This window comes from Ruditapes philippinarum, unplaced genomic scaffold (genome assembly GCF_026571515.1).
Source record: "Ruditapes philippinarum isolate M1 unplaced genomic scaffold, ASM2657151v2 ctg9091_1_1_1_1, whole genome shotgun sequence".
Lineage (NCBI taxonomy): Eukaryota > Metazoa > Mollusca > Bivalvia > Venerida > Veneridae > Ruditapes > Ruditapes philippinarum.
Window position 1 is genome coordinate 8,655 of NW_026862230.1, and position 19,718 is coordinate 28,372.

A 19,718-nucleotide genomic window follows, 5' to 3' on the forward strand; every position below is an offset into this window, starting at 1 on the left:
GAAAAATGAAGTATTGTTCGGAAACTATATTTTTTTTTTAAAAAATTTATTAAGAGCCTTTTTCAATACATGTACTTACAAAACAAAAAATACAAACCCTGTAAATTTTTTGGCGAGCCGGGAGCGCCTTTGTCTCTTTTGGAATGCTTTTTTTTTCGGGCCCAACGAAAACTGTTATTATTAGGCCGTTAAAGTCAAAAGTTGTGTTAATTTTTTTTTTTGATTTGAAAATCAAAATAAAAAAATATTTGTTATAATTTTTTTTTAATTTAAATTTATTAAAAGCATGTGGGATTGTGATTTATTTTTTAAAAAAAATTGCAAAGGCCCCAGTTTAACCCCGCTTGTCCCTTAGCTTTATTGGGGAATACTAAAGCCGGAAATTTTCCCAATATTGTTTGGGTTTTAACATTGATGCCGTATTCTGTTTCATTCTTTAATTTTATTTTTTTAAAAATTTTTCCTTACAAGAAGAATGTTCAACCCGAAATTTAGTAGAAGATTGTTTAAGGAACTGTGTAAAAAGATTATCCTATTGGGTTTTCTCCCCTTTGGGAAAGCATTGCCCAAAACTGAATCATTTTTATAAATTTTCGTTCATTTAAAAAAACTGCCATTCATAAAAAATGTCAAAAAAATTAAAAAAATAATTTCGGCCAAAAAAATTTAAAGATAAAAACAGCAAGAAAGTGAAAAAAAAAGCCGATTTTTAAAAAACCGGAGAATAACAGAAAAATATCGGAAAGGTGTTTAAAAATAAAAGGGGTTATTTAGAAAATTTTTTTAGTAATTTTTGAAAAATTTAAAATAATTAAAAATCCCGAGAACCCGATGTCTTTTACGTTTTGCAATGATTTGAACCAAATAATTTTCGCTTTCCATTTTCCCATTGTTAAATTTTCCGAAAAAATGTAGGGTTTTTTTTAAAAATTGCAAAAAGCAATAAAATGGAAAAATAAAATTTTGAGGGATGGCGTTTTTAAATGTGGAAAGTACAAGGGGGATGAGAAAGTTTAAAAAAACTAAAATTTTTTCGAAAATTCAGGGCCAATTGAAAAACAAACTTTAAACAAAAATAATTTTGAATAAGTTCATGTATAAAATTTTTAAAAGTTAAATCCCGTTATTTTTTAAAAATTTTTCTTAATTTGTACCTCAAAAATTTAGTCAAAATTTGCTCTTTTTGTTTAAAAAAATATAAATTTATTTTAAGATGGGGAAATTTCAGAAAAAAAAAAATGGAAATTTTTTTGAAATTTTTGAAGAATTAAAAGTTTTTTTTTTTTTAAAAATACCCCGTACCCTGCTAAAAAGTTTTTATCCCGAAATGAAATTAAAAAGGGTTTAAAAAATAAACAGGCGGATATCAATTTTTTTTGTATACTGAAAAAAAACCAAATTAAAATTTGTTCTGTGTCTTAAAGTAACTATGTTTAAAAAAAGGAAAACACCCTTTTTTCCCTTTTACAAAAAGGAAAAAATAGAATGGAATGAAAATGTTTTTTCCCTTTTGTTTTTGATGAAACATTCTCGTAATCGGGGAAAAACAATAATTTAATTTTTAAAAACCCTTTAAAATTTTTCATGACTTCAAAGTATTTATTTCCGTTTTTATGAAAGGAATCTTGAACGTGTTTAGAGGGAAAAAAAATTGATAAAAGAGGGAAATAAATATAAAATTAAAAAAGGGTGCCTCATTTTATTTCGCAGCGGAAAAAACCCTGTTTTGAGAAATTTAAAAAAATATTTTAAATACATTTGTATTTATTTGTTTTTGTTTAAAAACTATTTATAAATGAATGCAAAGTTTTAAATTAAATTTTTCGAATGGTGGTGTTTTTTTTTTGGTTTTAACATCGTCCTTTTGGCGTCCCTCTTTCCAAACTGTAATCAATTTAGGAAGACCTCAGGGTTTCCCCCCTGGGATTATTTTAAAAACAAATGGCTACAAAGAAAAAAAAAACCCCCCCCATAATCATTCCTAAGAATAAGGGTGGATTAAATCCTTTAAATAAAGAATCCAAATTCCTGGCGGATTTGAACCCCCAAAAAAGATGGGGGAAAAATTTTGGGTTTTAATACACTCAGTCAAAGGAAATAAAACCCTTGGGTTTTGCTAAACAACAGAAAATAGCGAGGCGAGGGTTTAGGCAAGAGTTAAAACTTATGTGTCCCCTTTAAATTTTAAAAAAAATAATTTGAAAAAAATAGATAATGTAAAAATAAAAAAAACCAAAAAAAATTGATAAATTTTTAAAAAATTCTAGTGTTTTCCCACCCCTTTAAAAATTAAAACCTGAAACGGTTTACCCCTTTTTCAGTTTTTTCTGTCAAACATTGAAAAAAATCGCCCGTCAAAAATTTAAACTCAAAATTTTCTTTGCAAGATAGAAAAATGGAATCCCTTTAAAAAAAGCAAAAAACGAAACCCTATCGAAAATGTTTCCCTTGGCCCCGTTTGATTGAGCGTGTTCAAAGGGGCGGCAACTAGAAAATGGGAAATTCCCTTTGACGACCCCCAGCATAAAAAAAGACGTTTTTAAAAAAGGTATTTTAAAAAAAGAAAAATCAATTTGGGGAAAATTAAAACCCTTTAAAATAACAAATTTTAAGTTGTTGTCGAACCTTGGGAAAAAGTGTTTTTTTTTGTCTTGGGCCCAAGAGGTTTGAACAGCGAAAACTTTGGTTTGTCTTTTGTTGACCTGTTTATGGGAAATTTTTTCCCCAAAAAAAAGATCATTTGATAAAATAACGGGCCCAAGGGGCCCATGTTAACCAAACCTCTAAAATAAAATTTTTATTTAAAAAAAAAAAATCGTTTTAGGATGCTTCGTTCTTGCTTATTGGATGACTTGATATTTGGATGGGTTTTTAACCTCCATTCCCATCAAAATCCTTCCTTTTTTCCAAAAGGAAAATTAAGGCGTTTAAAAAAGGTTTAAATAAAAGCTGACCTGAAAGTCAATGTTTGGGGAAATAAGTAAAAATTTGCAAACGGTCCTTTTTAAAAGGGGAAAGTCCCGGGGACTCCAAATTTTGTAAAGCAAAAAAAGGGGTCCCAAGCACCGAGGGGGTTTTAATTATTTGGAAATAAAGATTCCCCTTTTTAACTTCTTTTTCACATGGTATAAAACTCCTTTAAAACTGGGGAAAAGACCCTAATTTTGATTTCCCTTAAAATCCCTCGAAAAATTTTCCCCAGACACTAAATTTTGAATGTCCCCCTGCAGTTGATTTCCGGGCCCAAAACTTTGTTTAATTTCATTTCAAAGTTCTTCCCTTTTGCGTTGGGAATGGCGTAAAAATTCTGTGGGCCCCACGCAAATGATTCCCCTTTTCAGGATTTGGGCGCTGAGTTTGACAACCCAAAATTTTTGGTTTTAAAATTTGGGAAAATCCTATCAATCTAATTTTTAAAATGCTGTGTAATATAAAATTTTTGGGCCTTTTAAATTACATCTGTACATTTTACAAATACGGAACTGTAGTTAAATTTAAAAAACAGTCACAATCAGTGCAATTGATTTATACACTTGGGGTGTGCAACTCCAAATTCCTGAAAATCCCCAAAATGTTATTTGTTTTGTACCAGCCATATACTGAAAAAGATTTTTTGTAAAACCCAAAGCTTAAATGTATAAAAAATTCCTCTTGGGGAAAAAAATTGGGTTCAACCAAAAATTTTTTAAAGCTGCATAGAAAATTAAAAATCTGAATTTGGTTCCCCTTTTTAAAAGAGTTTTTGTTTAACCCTGTTAATTTTAAATCATTTTTGTTAATTTGGACTAATGATATATTAGCTTCTTAAATAAGAAATAATTCCTTATAAATCTGTAAATCTGATTGTTTTGTTATATTGTTATAGACCAATACAATCAAAAATCGTTATTTTTCTTTATACAATTTTATTATTTGTTTGGGTCGTCAAACCAAACCAATAATGGTAGCGAAATTTCAGACCCTGATATTGTTATAGGCAAAGTCCGAAAGAAGTCCAAACTCCTCGAAGCGGTTACTTCCCTCTATAAGTACACTAACGCCGATAAATTAAGGGGAGATCACTGCGTAAAGGTTGTCAAATGTATGCCAACTAAATGGGTTTGAATTACTTTAGTCTATGCATCTCTTAACTGCAGCATTTCAGGTGGTTTTGACCCTTGGTATTACTATAACTTTGTAACACACTTATATATATATGATAATACAAATATATATATAGTCTTGTACTATTGTTTTCTACATCAAAATGACTGTGTAGAACTTGTAGAAATACAGAATCACAGTTAATTAAGGCAGAAGTAGGGGAGTAAATAACAGAAAGATTACATTATGATTAAATCAATCATAAGCACATAAAATGATATAATATTTAAAATGTCCGAGCATATTTTTTCTAACCTTAAACTTATATAAAAAAAAAACATATGAATATCTCAAATGCATATTATGTATTTGTGATTGTTTTTTGGTAAAAAAAAATATTTCTTTAATTAAAATCCTCTTTTTTTAACTTCTTCAAAAAATAATAATCATTTCTAAAAAATTTTATAAAAAAGATTTTGCTTTTAATTGGCATTATTTTGTACAATTTTTAAAGGGTCGTATCAATTCATTCCATTTCCTTTTAAATGGCAATTAATTTTCAAAATGAGATTTTTAAATTACAATTTTTTTTTTCGGGCTAAATTTTACATCTACACTTGAAAGAAAAAAAAATTCATTCAAATCAATTCAAACAAAAAATTTCTTTTCGTCAGACACAGACTTTCTGGGCCCAGTTCATATGAAAAAAAGGCTACCCAGGAAAGTGAAAAGTAGAAAATTGATTTTAATCAAATTTTCTTTAAATTTTTTATGAAATGACGATAAAGTGAAAAAAGACTACAACACCATAAAGCCTTAAAGAAACCCCTTTTTTCACTGTGTCGACGACTTGGGGGATTTTCACCGTGTAGAAAGTCGATGACTAAATGGTGATATCTTAGACCATAAAAGTGATATAGCGTTATATGGTTATCTGATATAGTCTTTTCCTGACATACACATGTACATCGTTATCAACCCTTCGTTTTGTTTGTCATCATATAAAAAACAAATTAAGTTTATTTAAACCAAGTACTCATTATAATAGTATACATTTTTAAAATTATTTAGTACATAATTATGAACATTACAGTAAATATCTTTCAAGTTTCAATGCCCTTGGCACAGTTTTTTACTGTCTTTCAAGAATATGTGACAGCCACTCGTTTACAAATAAATTTAACCATTAAATAACCTAGTTGGTTGTAGCACTTCTGTTGTGGTTGCTTTGCGAAAATTTTCACGATTTGTTTGTTGTTTCTTGTTAGTTGTAATGATAAATGTTTAGATTAAAATTGAAGTTAGTGAACGGCCAATCACAAAACAAATTATATCATCGGGACTAAGTTCTTGTTTTCCAATTTCATCCCGCGCTTTAAATTAAAAAGAATGTGGAAAAATTAAAAAAAAAGAGTCTTACGCTTTCTGATAACAAGATAACCAAATATTAAGTGACCCCTGTCTACACGATGGCGCCACAAGGCAATCAAAGACGGAGGGGGTAGTATTCTATCATAACCCCTAGGGTATCAAGTAAAACCCCCATATGGGCCCCTGAAACACGCAGCATTCAGACAGAACAAAGCACTCATGAAGCAGGTCCAAGTCAAGACTCTAGAAGCGTCTCCACCCACCACATCAGTCCTGAACCTATCAACAACAAATCACTAGCCCTACCCGAGCAATAAATGCTCGCCCATTTCAATTTTACCATACAGGGGGGGTCCAGCACATGGGGAAATTACTGGCAACGAAGAAGCGGGCCAAATTGGGCCCTAATTTAGCACAGTCGAGCAACCAGATGTCCAATCTCTCAAGGAAAAGTCCCATCATCAAACACTAAACAAAGGCCAAGACAAGAAACTTATGCATATCACTCTTTGAACCTGCCAGAACAAGTGAGCATGGTTAGAACTACGCTCGGACATAACAGATTAACGCCACACATGAACAAAAAGTATGACGTAGTTCAATCTCCATTGTGTCCGTGCGGGAAGAAACCAAACTGCGCAGAGCTGTCCTCCAAAGATGTAAGCGACACGACAGGAGCGAGTTGCGACGTGGCCCAGGAAAAAACCTCCAACAAAGCTTTATGGTGATTGTTATGAAGGCCCTGAGACGGACCGCATCCTTCACGTTAGAAACGGCGTAGTCGTCTAATGCGAACGCCAGTAAGAAGTATCGGCACTAAAGGAGATTTGAAAGTAAAGCTATTCGTGATTAGAAACTCCCTCTATTTACATCACATAAAAAAGATTCGGAAGAACGAGGGATTTAAAAATTCATTTCATAACCTAATACCATTTTATTGACTTCTTAATCTTTTAGTTTTTATTAAATAAACTAAGACACAACAAAAAGAAGACGTTTTTTTTAATTAGAAGTTTATGTATTTGCAAAATAGTTTTTTCCTCGTATCCCCAAATTCTTTCTTTGGGTTTTTCTAAAATATGCCCAAAAAATAAAAAAAATATTTTTCTTAATGTACCATGCATTTAATTAGTTTGTTTATACGCTTTTAAAAAATAGTTTGCACAAAAAATGAAAAATCATTTTTAAATAGAGCGGTAAATTTTTATTACATTAAAAAAAATACAAAAAATCACTGGCTATTAAAAATGACCCCCATAAAAATTTTTACTTTTTTTTTTAAAAATTTAAAAGTAAATTTTTAGTAATAAAAAACAAAAAATCTTTTACAAATTTTAGGATACATAAATTTAAATTGCTTTCCATTATTTTTTATTTTGAATGCAATATTGACCCAAGACTGAATTACTATAATCAAATTATGAAATTAACCATTTATTTTTTGCTCAAAAACATATTATAATCGTCCATAAAATAGTTAAACGTAACCCAATGCTCATGTTCAATATTTACAGTTCTCACACAATGGCCCTTAATTTTCTGTTGCATGGGAAGTCATTCCAATAATAATTTTTTTTCGTTTATAAATCCAACGCAACAGTCTTCATTTCCTAGTTTGTTTGGCCCCCTGGACCCCCAGTCAATATTGATGCATGGTTATACGTGTTAAACCATCTCCAGATTCCCTCTGACTCTGGTCAGAACAAACCCGGTCCATGATCGGACACTTAAAAAAAAATAAGACAGTCATAGAAATAAGGCAATGCATCGTTTAAAACCCAATCTAGTTTATGATAATAAATATTAATTAATATTTTTTAAGAAATCTTTCATTTTTCAATTACATTGTATTTAAATAACAGAACAAAATATCTTGAAATGTAAATGGGCAAAATAATACATTTATCGGTGTTTTAAACTACAGTTGGATGATTTCTTTATGATTGATACACACATGCCTAACACAACATTATTATATTATACTGTTAACAAAATTGACTTCATATCTGCCAACTGTTACTTTCAATAACTAATTATCGTTAATTAAATTATTGATACAGAACTATGGCCACAATCACCAGCCCATCTTAAGAATTGCCAATATTTTTTTTCTTTTTTTTTCTCTCGCAAACAGTGTTATTTTACTCATATTTTAACCTAGATTTGTTACAAATAAATTCATATTACCTTTCAAATTTCTAAGGAGATCTTTAAGAAACTTATTCTCCAAGTAGTTATCAATTCGGACTAGATACGCGCCTTGTTGATTACAAAAGTGCTGAAATATAATATTGTGAACACTTAAAAGACAAAAGCCCCCATTGGTATATAGGAAATTCTAACACAACCCGCATTTTCCCCGTTGAACATAGAAGATCCGAAAGTGAGTTATTTAAGAAATAATATATCCCAAACAGTGATTTTATCGCTCAATGATATAACTGTTTGGAGTTCGGATGCGAGGAATTATATCACGAGGGCGTAGCCCGAGTGATATAATGATGCGCATCCGAACTCCAAACAGTGCATGACATTATCAAGCGATACAAAATCACCGATTTGGATATATTATTTCGATTCTAACACGACATCAACAAGATAAATGCGGGCTGCTACCTGATATTAAGGCAAAATGCGGCGCTTGATTTGTTTCCGTATTATTTTCAGCGCGTTTGATTTTTGCGTGGTTACGTCACGTGTATAATGATTACGGTCCACATGGTCTAATATAGGAACGTCAAACCTGTGAACTCTGTTGCATGATAACACACACTTTCCGCGTCCCTCTATTCTTCAATAGGGAAAATGCGGGTCGTGTTAGAAGTAATAGTTGAACTTACTAGTACATTGAAACGGAGTTCACCGTAGGGAACGTGTTACCCAGGTATCGCGGTTGTTTCGTTACAGTATAGAATTTTCAAGTGGAAGGGATTATTTTATGGGAAGAGTTTTTTTTACATTTCAGGGTCCATAACTAGTAGTAGTTAAGTTTTTAAAAGATGTTTTTTCGGCTATTTGCTTTTAAGGAAAACAGAATCCAGGTATCTATCATAATATTTCTTCAGACCCTGACGCCAGATTTAATCTCTATATTGTCTCATAAAAATGTGGCAGATTTCATTTTTAAAAATTTTAAATCGAAGGGACCAACCGCATTTTCTCCCTTCCGACATTATTTAAAAGCATTGCCTAGGATAAAGTAAATCTACAAACGTTAGTCCTTTGTATTTTAGAAACGTCCTCATAAAAAGTAATATTGGGCAGACTTGGGAACCATTTTTCCGTTGGTAAAAATGCGTTTGTGGGAAAAAAAGAAAAACATGTTACAGTATTTAAAGCGAGTTTAATTTTGGGGGTTAACAGCATAGACCCTAGCGACTTTCATCCAATTTTGTTTACAGTTTATTACCCAGATTTCGGTTACAGTTTAGGGATAACTTTGCCAAATTTTCAAACAAAGTTCGTTATGAATAATGGACTCAATATCCCCTTCTATTTAGAATACATTCTTGAAAGGGATATTACTTTTTTTTCTTCAGCAGAAGAGGTTATGCGAGGGTTTTGGGTTTATGGAGTTTATATTTTTTTTTTTATAAAGGGGAGGGAGAAAAGGGTTGGGTTTTTTTTTTTATTTTATTTATTTTTTTAGATTTTTCGGTTTATTATATTTTTTTCGGGTTTTTATTTAATTTTTTTTATTTTTTAATGGGCGTCGTTTCTATTTAACTTTTTGAGGACTGTTTTGCAGAATAAGTAATGTTCCCTAAGTAAAAGGACTGTTTTTCACCACGACAAAAACAGTAACTTTTTAATCGCGAAGGTATTGAGAGAAGGGAAAAGATTATTGCTTGATTTTCATTACACCATTATAATAATTGCCCATTAGTAATAAATATTAGAGAAAAAAAATCGCCTTAACAGGGAAGTTCCAACACAGAAAACATGAAAAATGTTGCCAGGGCTTCAGTTTGATTAAACCTGTTCCCATGGACGGGTAGTTGGTAACTGCAACCTACCGTCCCACGCCTCCTAAGCACCGGCTGTGGATGTGTTTCATATGGCGTTATCATGAAACCTTCTAATGTGAGGACGTTATTGCCATTCTATGAAAAGCGGCATATTACTCCCAGTGTTAAAAACTGCGTGTGCCCTAAAAGAGAATACAATGAGTGAAACTAAATAAAATGAAATTTTTGAGAGGGGATCAGAGGTTATGAAGCCTGCATACCATAGATAAGCTGCAAAAAGACACAATTAACAAGCAGGCAATACCCTAAGAATTTAAACAGTATTTAAGTGAGCAATACTGCAACCTTAAATTTTATATTTTAAGTTGGAATAATGTATTTTGTAAGTATTTTAAAGGGTTTGTTGTTGGCTTTCTTGGATTTTAAGTTTCAACGACACTGAGGTCATGTGAAAACATTCCTGCTTTAGTGTAAAAGAAAGACCCCAGATACCCTTTGTGAAACATTTCAGACGAACGAGTGGGCATCTGACTAGAACCACCGACCTTCCGTAAATTAGCTTGATAGATTCCTCACAAACAACGAATCCAAAGTCATGATTGGATTTCAACTACAGCAGTAAATGAAAGATGATTTGATGTGGACGGCCTTATCCCGACTCTGCCACTATTATGTACCTCAATCAGGCTCACTAGAGAAGATATTGTAATTGTCTGACCTTAATTTATACTCTATAACTTTCAATATTATTTTCTTTTTCAGAAACATGAAAACTGCTATACAGGATGTCTGAAATAAAAAAAAAACGACTTTTAATTTAATAATGACAAAATAATCGTAACTTCAACAAAGAAGCATTCGAAATGACGCCATGATCATGATTTTATTTGAATGATTTTGGTTCGAGATGAGAAGGGTCTTTAAACATTGCCTTTTCATAAAATCTATGTTTTTAGGTTTTCGTATCTCCGATTGCAACCGAAACTATTTGAACAACTTGTTTGTTTTGTTTGTTTGTTTGTTTCATTTTACGCCTTTTCCCAACAGTATTTCAGTCATATAGGCGGGTAGTTTCCTTACCATCGTTCCTGGAGAGTTTCACCAGTACTAGACTACCTTCCTCCGCGCTAAACTACCAAAGCAACTTAATTGGTAGAAAGTCATGTAAAATTTCATCACATTTAGTCAAGAATTTACTGAGCGGATGAGATTGCACACACATGTGTACGACAGACGGACGAATAGCCATCGGGCCAATTTTAAAAGTCTATGTATCATTCATGCATTTTAACCTTGTATATATAGAAAATATTGAAGTCTAACAACTTAATTGGTAGAAAGTCATGTAAATTTCATCACATTTAGTCAAGAAGTTACTGAGCGGATGAGATTGCACACACATGTGTACGACAGACGGACGAATAGCCATCGGATCAATTTTAAAAGTCTATGTAACATTCATACATTTTACCTTGTATATTATATAGAAAATATCGAAGTCTAAACTGTAAACCGAAATCTGGGTATAAACTGTAACAAAATCGGAAAAAAATTGCTAGGTCTATGCTGTAACACTGCACAAATCACCTCGCTCTATACTGTAACATTGTTTATTTTTTCAACGCATTTAACGAACAGGAAAATAGGTTCAACTGGTCATTTACTTTTATAAACGTTTTCTAACATAAAGGACTAACGTTTTGCAGATTTACTTTTTCTAGGCATGCATAAATAATGTCGGAATGGGAGAAAAATGCGTTGGTCTCTCGATTCAAATTTTCAAAATGTCAAATCTGCATTTTTACGAGACAATATAGAGATAAATCTGCGGTGCAGAGTCTGAAGAAATATATGACTAGATACCGGATTCTGTTCCTTACAAGCAAAGCACAAAAACATCTTTTAGACACTAAACTACTTGTAGTATGGACCTGAATAAAAATTACCTACCTGTCCTCCAAACAAATAATCCTCCATCTTTAAAATTCTATACTGTAACCGGAAAACGCGATACTGTAACACGTTCCCTACGGTGGAGTTAGTTACGAGGATAACACTTGCTGGGATGGCATTATTTTTTCCTGTTTTGTAATAGATATAAATAAATAAATCGTTACCTACATTACAGTTATTTATGATAAGGCAGTTTTTTCAAGTTGTTTTCGCTGCCGAAAAAAAAAGATATACAAAATACATCAAATGTTAGAGGCAGATTGTAAACTGTAACGTTACCAATATTGATTCAAGATTAAAGGACTTTTTTGTTGAAATAATTCATTCAGCGGATGTACCTTTTGATTAAATGAGAGTAAATTTCATTTAATTTATTAATTTATCTTTGTTTATATTTTTCATTGTATTTATTTATTTATATTATTTTATTGATTCCAATTTTTTTGCTACTTGGAATGTTCGTTACCACTGCCCCATTGGAGCCTCTGTGAAAAAAAAACTACGTTGATATATACAAGGTGCGAAAAAAACTGTACTGTTTTATAGCAGTCGAGTATTTTTCCTATATGAATCAATGAAAAAACTGTACTGTTATATATCAATACAGTTTTTAAATGCTCATTGAAGTGTACTGAGTATAATGGGTTAGTAAGAACAAAGGAAAAGTTCCAAACCATGCGATAACATGCAATAAAATCACAGTTTGACGTTCTGTGACGTAATCATTATACACGTGACGAAATCACTAAAATGTGACGCGCTGAAAATAAGTACGGACACAAATCAGGCGCAATATAGGTTAATATCAGATACGGCAGCATTTATTTGTTGATGTCGTGTTAGAATCGAAATAATATATCCAAAACGGTGATTTTATCGCTTGATAACATCACTGTTAGTCGTTCGGATGCGCATCATTATATATAATTCCTCGTATCCGAACTCCAAACAGTGATGTTATTGAGCGATAGAATCACTGTTTTGGATATATTATTTCTTAAGTAACGTTATAATAATAGTGAGGGGTTGATCTAATTACATACAATAACTATATAGCACCGGCCGCACGACTCAATTTTACAAGTTCGAGTTCTTGAAAATGAAATGATTGTTCAGTCGCATATTTTATTATCTTAATGATTCATTTAATAGTAATTCTTTACTTCATATCGTAATTGAACTGTCGGAAGTTTTATTTTTATACTTCAGATACATGTACATAATATCATAAAAGTATGGTGGCTGATTTATGTCATTTGTGTTTTCGCCCCGCGACCCAGACAAGCGAAAAGTCGAAAACTAACAAGTTGAATGGCGGGGGGGGGGTGCGCGGAGCAAAAACACCCTAATTAGCGAGGGCGCAGGGCGAAGTGTAATAACTAAAACTTCGTCCCGCGGGGCACGGAGCGAGATTTAAGAAATAAAACGGCGGGTCGCGAGACGAAAACATGATAATGAGCGGGGGCGCAGGGCGAAGTTAAATAAATAAAACTTCGCCGCGCACAACCGCGAATTAGCGTGTTTTCACACTGCGACCCAGCCAAGCAAAAAGTCGATAATTAACAAGTTTAAATGGAGGGGGCGCGGAGCAAAAACACGATAATTAGCGGGGGCGCTAATTAGAAGTTTTCGCTCCCCGCCCCGCCCGATTTCTTAAACCTCGTTCCTGCACCACCCTGCGGACCGAAGTTTTATTTATTAAACTTCCCCCACGCCCTCGCTAATTAGCGTGTTTTCGTCCCGCGACCCCGCCGTTTTAACTTGTTAATTCTCGACTTTTCGATTTGCGGGATCGCGGGGCAAAAACAGGAATGGCACAAATCAGCCACCATAGAAAAGTGATAGTCTTTATTTTCATTTCTTACATGTGCTTCCATAAACGTTCGTTCTTTATGTCCTATCAAATAACAATGGGACTTGTACGATATCCATCCGTCGTCACAACACGCTGAAGTAAAGTGTAAAGATATATTTTGCAAACTTAAGCAAGATGTTATATTTTTTGTTAATAATAATTAATCAAAGAGCTTGTTAGATACTTACAAAAGCAAAAAAGAATAAGCCGTGGAAGTACATTTCCATGGAATGTATTGAGAGCACATGGATGCAGAATTTTTCTTGCATATCAGACAGGATTATCTACCTTTTACACCGATGCTCTTACACCATAGCGTGCTTTAAATGACCTTGCGCCTTTTATGAATGAATTGCGTTCTTAAGATGACGTCATTGTACCATTATGAATGAAATTGTAAGTTCATACGCTATTATGTAATAGTTATAGTACATAAAACGAGCTCGTTACGAGGATATAACACTGGCTGGGGCGACATCAAGGGGTGTTTCTGCTAAAAAAATGGCGAGGCCGTTAGGCCGAGACAATTTTTTTTTGCAGAATTAAACATCCCGAGATATCGCCCCAGCCAGTGTTGTATACCCCCGTAACTAACGAGTTTCATATACTATAACTGTTTTATTGCAATGACATGTTTTCTTGTTTTGTAATAGAAACAAATAAATAAATAACTCTTAGCTACATTACAGTTATTTATGATAAGGTAGTTTTTTCAAGTTGTTTTCGCTGCCGCAAAAAAATATACAAAAGACATTCAATGTTAGAGGCGGATTGTAAACTGTTAAGATTAAAGGGCTTTTTTCAGTGGAAATAACTCATTCAGCGGATGTACCGTTTGATTAAATGAGAGTAAATTTCATTTCAATAATTATCTTTGTTTATATTTTTCATTGTATTTATATATTTATTTTATTTTATTTTATTGATTCCATTTTTTTGGCTACTGGGAATGGTCGTTACCACTGCCCCATTGGAGCCTCTATAAAAAAAACTGCATTGATATATACAAGGTGCGAAAAAACTCGACCGATATTTAACAGTCGAGTTTTTTTTCCCTCTTTGAATCAATGAAAAAACTGTACTGTTATATATCAATACAATTTTCAAATGCTCATTGAAGTGTACTGAGTATAATGGGTTAGTAAGAACAAAGGAAAAGTTCCAAACCATGCGATAAGAGGAAAAAAGTGCGTAATGAGTATATCAGTTTTCATAATTTCTGTTCCGTAATATGCAAGTGGGACCTTTCTACGGTGGCATAGATACGGTGGCATAGAGGTGACATTTGCACTTTTATTTTATCTCGTGGCTGCGACTTATTACCTTGAGGCCACAAGATATTATTTCGTGGCCACAACTTATTATCTTGTGGCCACGATTTTTTATCTTGTGGCCTTAAGATATTATCTCGTGGCCACAAGATATTATCTTGTGGCCACGACTTATTATCTTGTGGCCACGACTTACTATCTCGTGGCCTCGAGATATCATCTTGTGGCCACGACTTATTATCTTGTGGCCTCAAGATATTATCTCGTGGCCACGAGTTATTATCTTGTGGCCACGACTTATTATGTCATGACCACGAGTTATTATCTTGAGGCAACGACTTATTATCTCGTAGCCACTAGTTATTATCTTGTGGCCACGACTTATTTCAGCCAATGAAAATGGTCGTTTCATCTCAAACAAAAGTTAATATCACACTGACATTAACTTTCACAGGAGGGGCGGGTCAAACGCACCACCGTAGATTCACTTCAGTAGTTTCCTACGCATTTACCCAGAGACGTGCTGAATTTCAGTAAGGGCTTATCAGTTAGTGTCGCTATTAACTGTATATATCCGAGTAACAAATCGACTGAGTAGTGACTTGTCATCAGTAATTGGCCCTCTGAATTCTTATCTAATGGTCCTAACGTTGAAGGATCAAGTTTCTATAGATGTAGTTTTTCATAAAATTCACTCACTTTTATAAGTGATAATCACCGGTAGAAAGTTAGCAGTGAGCAGTAGCAGTAACACAATTATAAAACAAGAAGTTGGCAGTAGCAGTAGCACAACAGTAGCAATAGGAAAATTATAAAAAGTGAAAATGGCAGTAGCAGTAACAGTAGCAAAATTATAAAACGTAAAATTGGTAGTAGCAGTAGCAGAGCAGTAGCAGTAGCAATCAAAGAGGAGATCTTAAAAGAATTGACATTTGTCTTTGAAACATTTATATGTCAGTTTTTATAAAAAAGAAAAAGACTCAGAAAGCCCATCAAAAATAGTCATTTATCATTGTGACATCGTGATATATCTTCAATAATAACTATCTAGATACATGTATTTCACAGGATTCGAATCCACAGGGAAAAGGGTCAAGTAATTGAATGAGCTACCTTAAAAGTTTACATCAACCGCTTATATTTCTTAATTAAACCCTATAGATATACTGTGCTCATCTTTGAGTAAAATATTTTATATTAATTAAATCTTTTAAAGATATACTGTGCTGATCCTTGAGTAAAATATTTTAATCTCAGAAATTTATTTAAATCTTTTAAATTCTAACTTAATGCGGTTTAACTTGAATAAAGGAATCAATAAACTATGTACTGGAAGTTGATCTTTTCTTAAAAAACTGACACTTTATATATTCATGGTGACCACCTTTATCGTGTAGAATTTTAAACAAAACACATCTACTTTCTGTGAGGTCAAAACACACTAGATACACTAGCTTATAAGTCCTTCCTGAATTTCAACATGTCTCTGGGTAAATGCGTAGGCAACTGCTACTTCTGCTACTGAAAACTACTTAAGTAAATCTACGATGGTGCGTTTGGACTCTCGCCCCTCCTGTGCAAGTTAAGGCCAGTGTGAACATAAAACAACCATTTTCATTGGCTGAAATAAGTCGTGGCCACCAGATAATAACTCGTGGTCACGATATAATAAGTCGTGGCCACAATATAATAACTCGTGGCCACGTGATAATAAGTCGTGGCCTCGAAATAATAAGTCGTGACCACGAGATTATAAGTTGTGGCCACAAGATAATAAGTCGCAGCCACGAGATAATATTTTGAGGCCACAATATAATAAGTCGTGACCACGAGATAATTAGTCGTGGTCACAAGATAATATCTTGAGGCCACGAGATAATAAGTCGAGGCCTCAAGATAATAAGTCGTGGCCACCAGAAAATAACTCGTGGCCACGAGATAATATCGTGAGGCCTCAAGATAATAAGTCGTGGCCACGAGATAAAATATAACTGCAAATGTCACCTCTATGCCACCGTACCTTTCTGTTGAAAATGTGTCGGAGTTAAATCGTATACATATACATGCACAGTGCGGAAACCGAAGTGCAGGTATCAGTTACCCGCATCCGCACTAGAGCATGCCCATTGATTGGCTCATTTGTGCTGGGGTTTACTTATTGTGACGACAGAGAAAGGAAATGCGACAGAAATATCATATTCAGATGCTCGTTCATTGGTTTCTTTTTCCTGGGGTTTCATACTGTGACAACAGGGAACGTGTTTTTATGTTTGACTATGATGCAAAAGAGAAAGAACATCAAAACACTCGGCAATATGATTAATACTCGGGGGGCTACGCCCCCTCGTACAAATCAGATAGCCTCGTGTCTCGATGCTCTTTCTATTACTCAAACAAACACCGACTCGGGTAACTGTTTAGCCTCCTCGAGCTAGATATTCTGGTCTGTACCGGCAGCCGGTGTAAGATTCTTATAATCTATTCTATTCTACATGTTACTCCCGAACAATCAATTCTGACTATGACTGGGAGGCGCTTGTCAGGAAAACTGTGTTAAAAGTATTAGGTGCATACTAAAAGATAAAGATCACAGAAAAAAAGTGCAGGATAAAAGAAAGAGTGCAAGATTAAAAAAATACTTGGGTGGGGACTAGAAGGTGACTGTCGCCAACCTATCCTTGAAGGCATCTAGGCTGGAACTGGATTTGACCTGATATGGAAGGCTATTCCAATACCTGAGAGTTCTGGGGAAGTAGGAATTAAGATGATATTGGGTACGGGACTGGGGTATCAGGAAGTTCAGATTTCTAGTAGGGGTTAGATTGTTATGGTAAACATATACAAGTTTGTATTGGATTTTATAGAACACTACAAGAGAGGACTGGAGTCTGCGGCTTTCTAGGGAAGGTCACCCAAGTTCATTAAGCATTTGGGTTACACTACTGTCGAAATTATAATTATTACAGACATATCTAGCCGCAGCTCGTTGGACACTTTCAATGTTTTGACTTAAATGTTTCTGCCAGGGGTGCCATATGGTGGAACAGTATTCTAATTGCGGTCGAACATAAGTAACATAGGCTGATGTTTTGAGTTGCCTGTTTTGGGTTTTGACGTTTCTCTGGATGAATCTAAGGGAATTTTTGGCCTTGGAGGTGATGTTATTAATATGCTGTGTCCAGTTAAGGTCTTTAGAGATAGTTACTCCAAGGTACTTTGCAGATTCTGCTTGAGAGTTTTATTATGAAGGGTGTATGGAAAGATGGTGGGGTTCTTTTTTCGGGTAATCCTGAGCACCTCACACTTGTCTGGGATGAACTCCATAGAGATTTGACCTTCCACCGCAACCCTTTGGCTACGGTGGCGAAGAAACAGGTTGATACCTGTTCGTTAACACCCATTCTATTAAGCTTATGGATTAATTTGTGATGGTCGACTTTGTCAAAAGCCTTTGAAAAATCCATCACAATCACGTCCGTCTGTTGTCCACTGTCTAGGTTGTCAAATACTACTTGGGAGAAACTCAGCAGTTGATTTTCGCAGCTACGTTCATGAAAAGCAGCTACATGTATGTACAGTCAAGTAAACTATGCAGAAAATGTGAAAAGTCAATGCGGAAAAAAGACGTAGGTTAAAAAAAAACACCAGAAAAACATCGGAAAAGTGTTGTACATGTAGAATCAATGCCTTATGTTTAGAATTTTTCAGCATGGTATGTCTGAAATAGCGATAATACCTTTACAGCATATGCCTTTCGCATGGTTTGCAATGATTATGAACCAAATAATACTCGCTTTCATTTTCGAAGAGTAAATCATACTGGAAGATATGGTAGATTTCATGTAATATCAATGGATGAATATGGTGGTTCTATGGTGTTAACTGAAATTCATATACATGTACAAGGTGGATGAGAGAGTGTTTGAAACTCCCATGAAATGACAATAAGCTAAGCAAAAATAGTTTGAATTGAGCAATAAACTTTTTAAAAGATGTGGTATTTTATTAATAATCTTAATACTTGGAATGTTCTGAATTGTGCCTCAACAATATTTACGTCAAGTTACCTCTTTTGTTTAAAATGAAAATTTAATTCTCGAAGATACATATAAGAAATTTGAGAAAATTGAAATTATTTGTTGATAGTAGTAGTAGTAGTAGAATGAATCGTTTATAAAAATACACATACCTGCTAAAATGTAACTATCCAGACTGGTATAAACGGTTTAAAACATAGACAGATGCGATGTCAATCGTCAGTATAGTGAAACTAAAACACTGTATTTGGATTGTGTGCTTTAAAATATTACGATGTTAAAACAAGGGAAAAAAAACATTTTCTTTATACTACGAACAGGAAAATAATAAAATGAATAAAGTTTATGAAAGTCTATGAAAGATATTTTCGAAATTGTCAGAAAAAAACAATGGCGATATAGAAATCCTTTAACTTCCTTATGACTTCAAAGTTGTTTTGAAGGTATACCTTACATAAAGTATCTTGACACATGTGAAGAGGAAAAAGAAGTTGAGACAGAGGTTATACAAAGAGGTAACCTATGTCGCAGGGAAACCGAGATTTTGAGAGTTTAACAAATATTTAAGTCCATTTATTGTTATTTGTCTGAAGCTGAAAAGATATATGAATGAATACATGTTATAAATATATGTTATGCGACTGGTGTGCATTTTTTGTTGGATATTACGTCGCATCAACACAGCAGACGTCATATGGCGTCTTTCCAGCTTTAATGGTGGAGGAAGACCTCATGCAGGTGCCCCTCCTTGCATTATTTCAGGCACGAATTAATTTTGAATTAAAAGCACCCGCAGATGTGTTCATACTATCTATCTACATTTGTATTTTCTTATTCTGCCAAACCTATCGCGTTGACGTGTCAAAAAAAACTAAACAAGGGGGTCGTGATGGCCCTGAGTCGCTCACCAGAAACAACTGTTTTTCAGTGTTGGAAGTTTCTTTTCAAATGAACTTGCTGAAAAGCAAGTCAAGCTCTTTCGGCAAGTTCGGCTCAACTTAAACTTTCCCTCTAGTAATATACTTTCAGAACACTGATTTGTTTTCTTTCTTGTTTTCTTATAATAAACAATAAGGCCACTAAGAATGCTACAGACAAAGGTTGGTGATTATCCATCAATTATTTTAGTAAAAGATGATGTTCAAAGGGTTTTCTATTTTAAGCTTTAGCTGCCCCTAAA

The 19,718-nt window shown here is 33.8% G+C and overlaps 1 long non-coding RNA gene across 1 annotated transcript; it reads right to left on the reverse strand.

The window, feature by feature from the left end:
- Positions 1 to 7,641: 7,641 nt before the first annotated feature.
- On the reverse strand, positions 7,642 to 18,842 carry LOC132718340 (uncharacterized). Its single transcript, XR_009624077.1, has 4 exons — positions 18,691 to 18,842; positions 18,238 to 18,383; positions 13,241 to 13,323; positions 7,642 to 7,732 (listed from the first exon to the last, which is right to left on the reverse strand). It is a non-coding gene; the product is annotated as an uncharacterized LOC132718340 (long non-coding RNA).
- Positions 18,843 to 19,718: the final 876 nt, after the last annotated feature.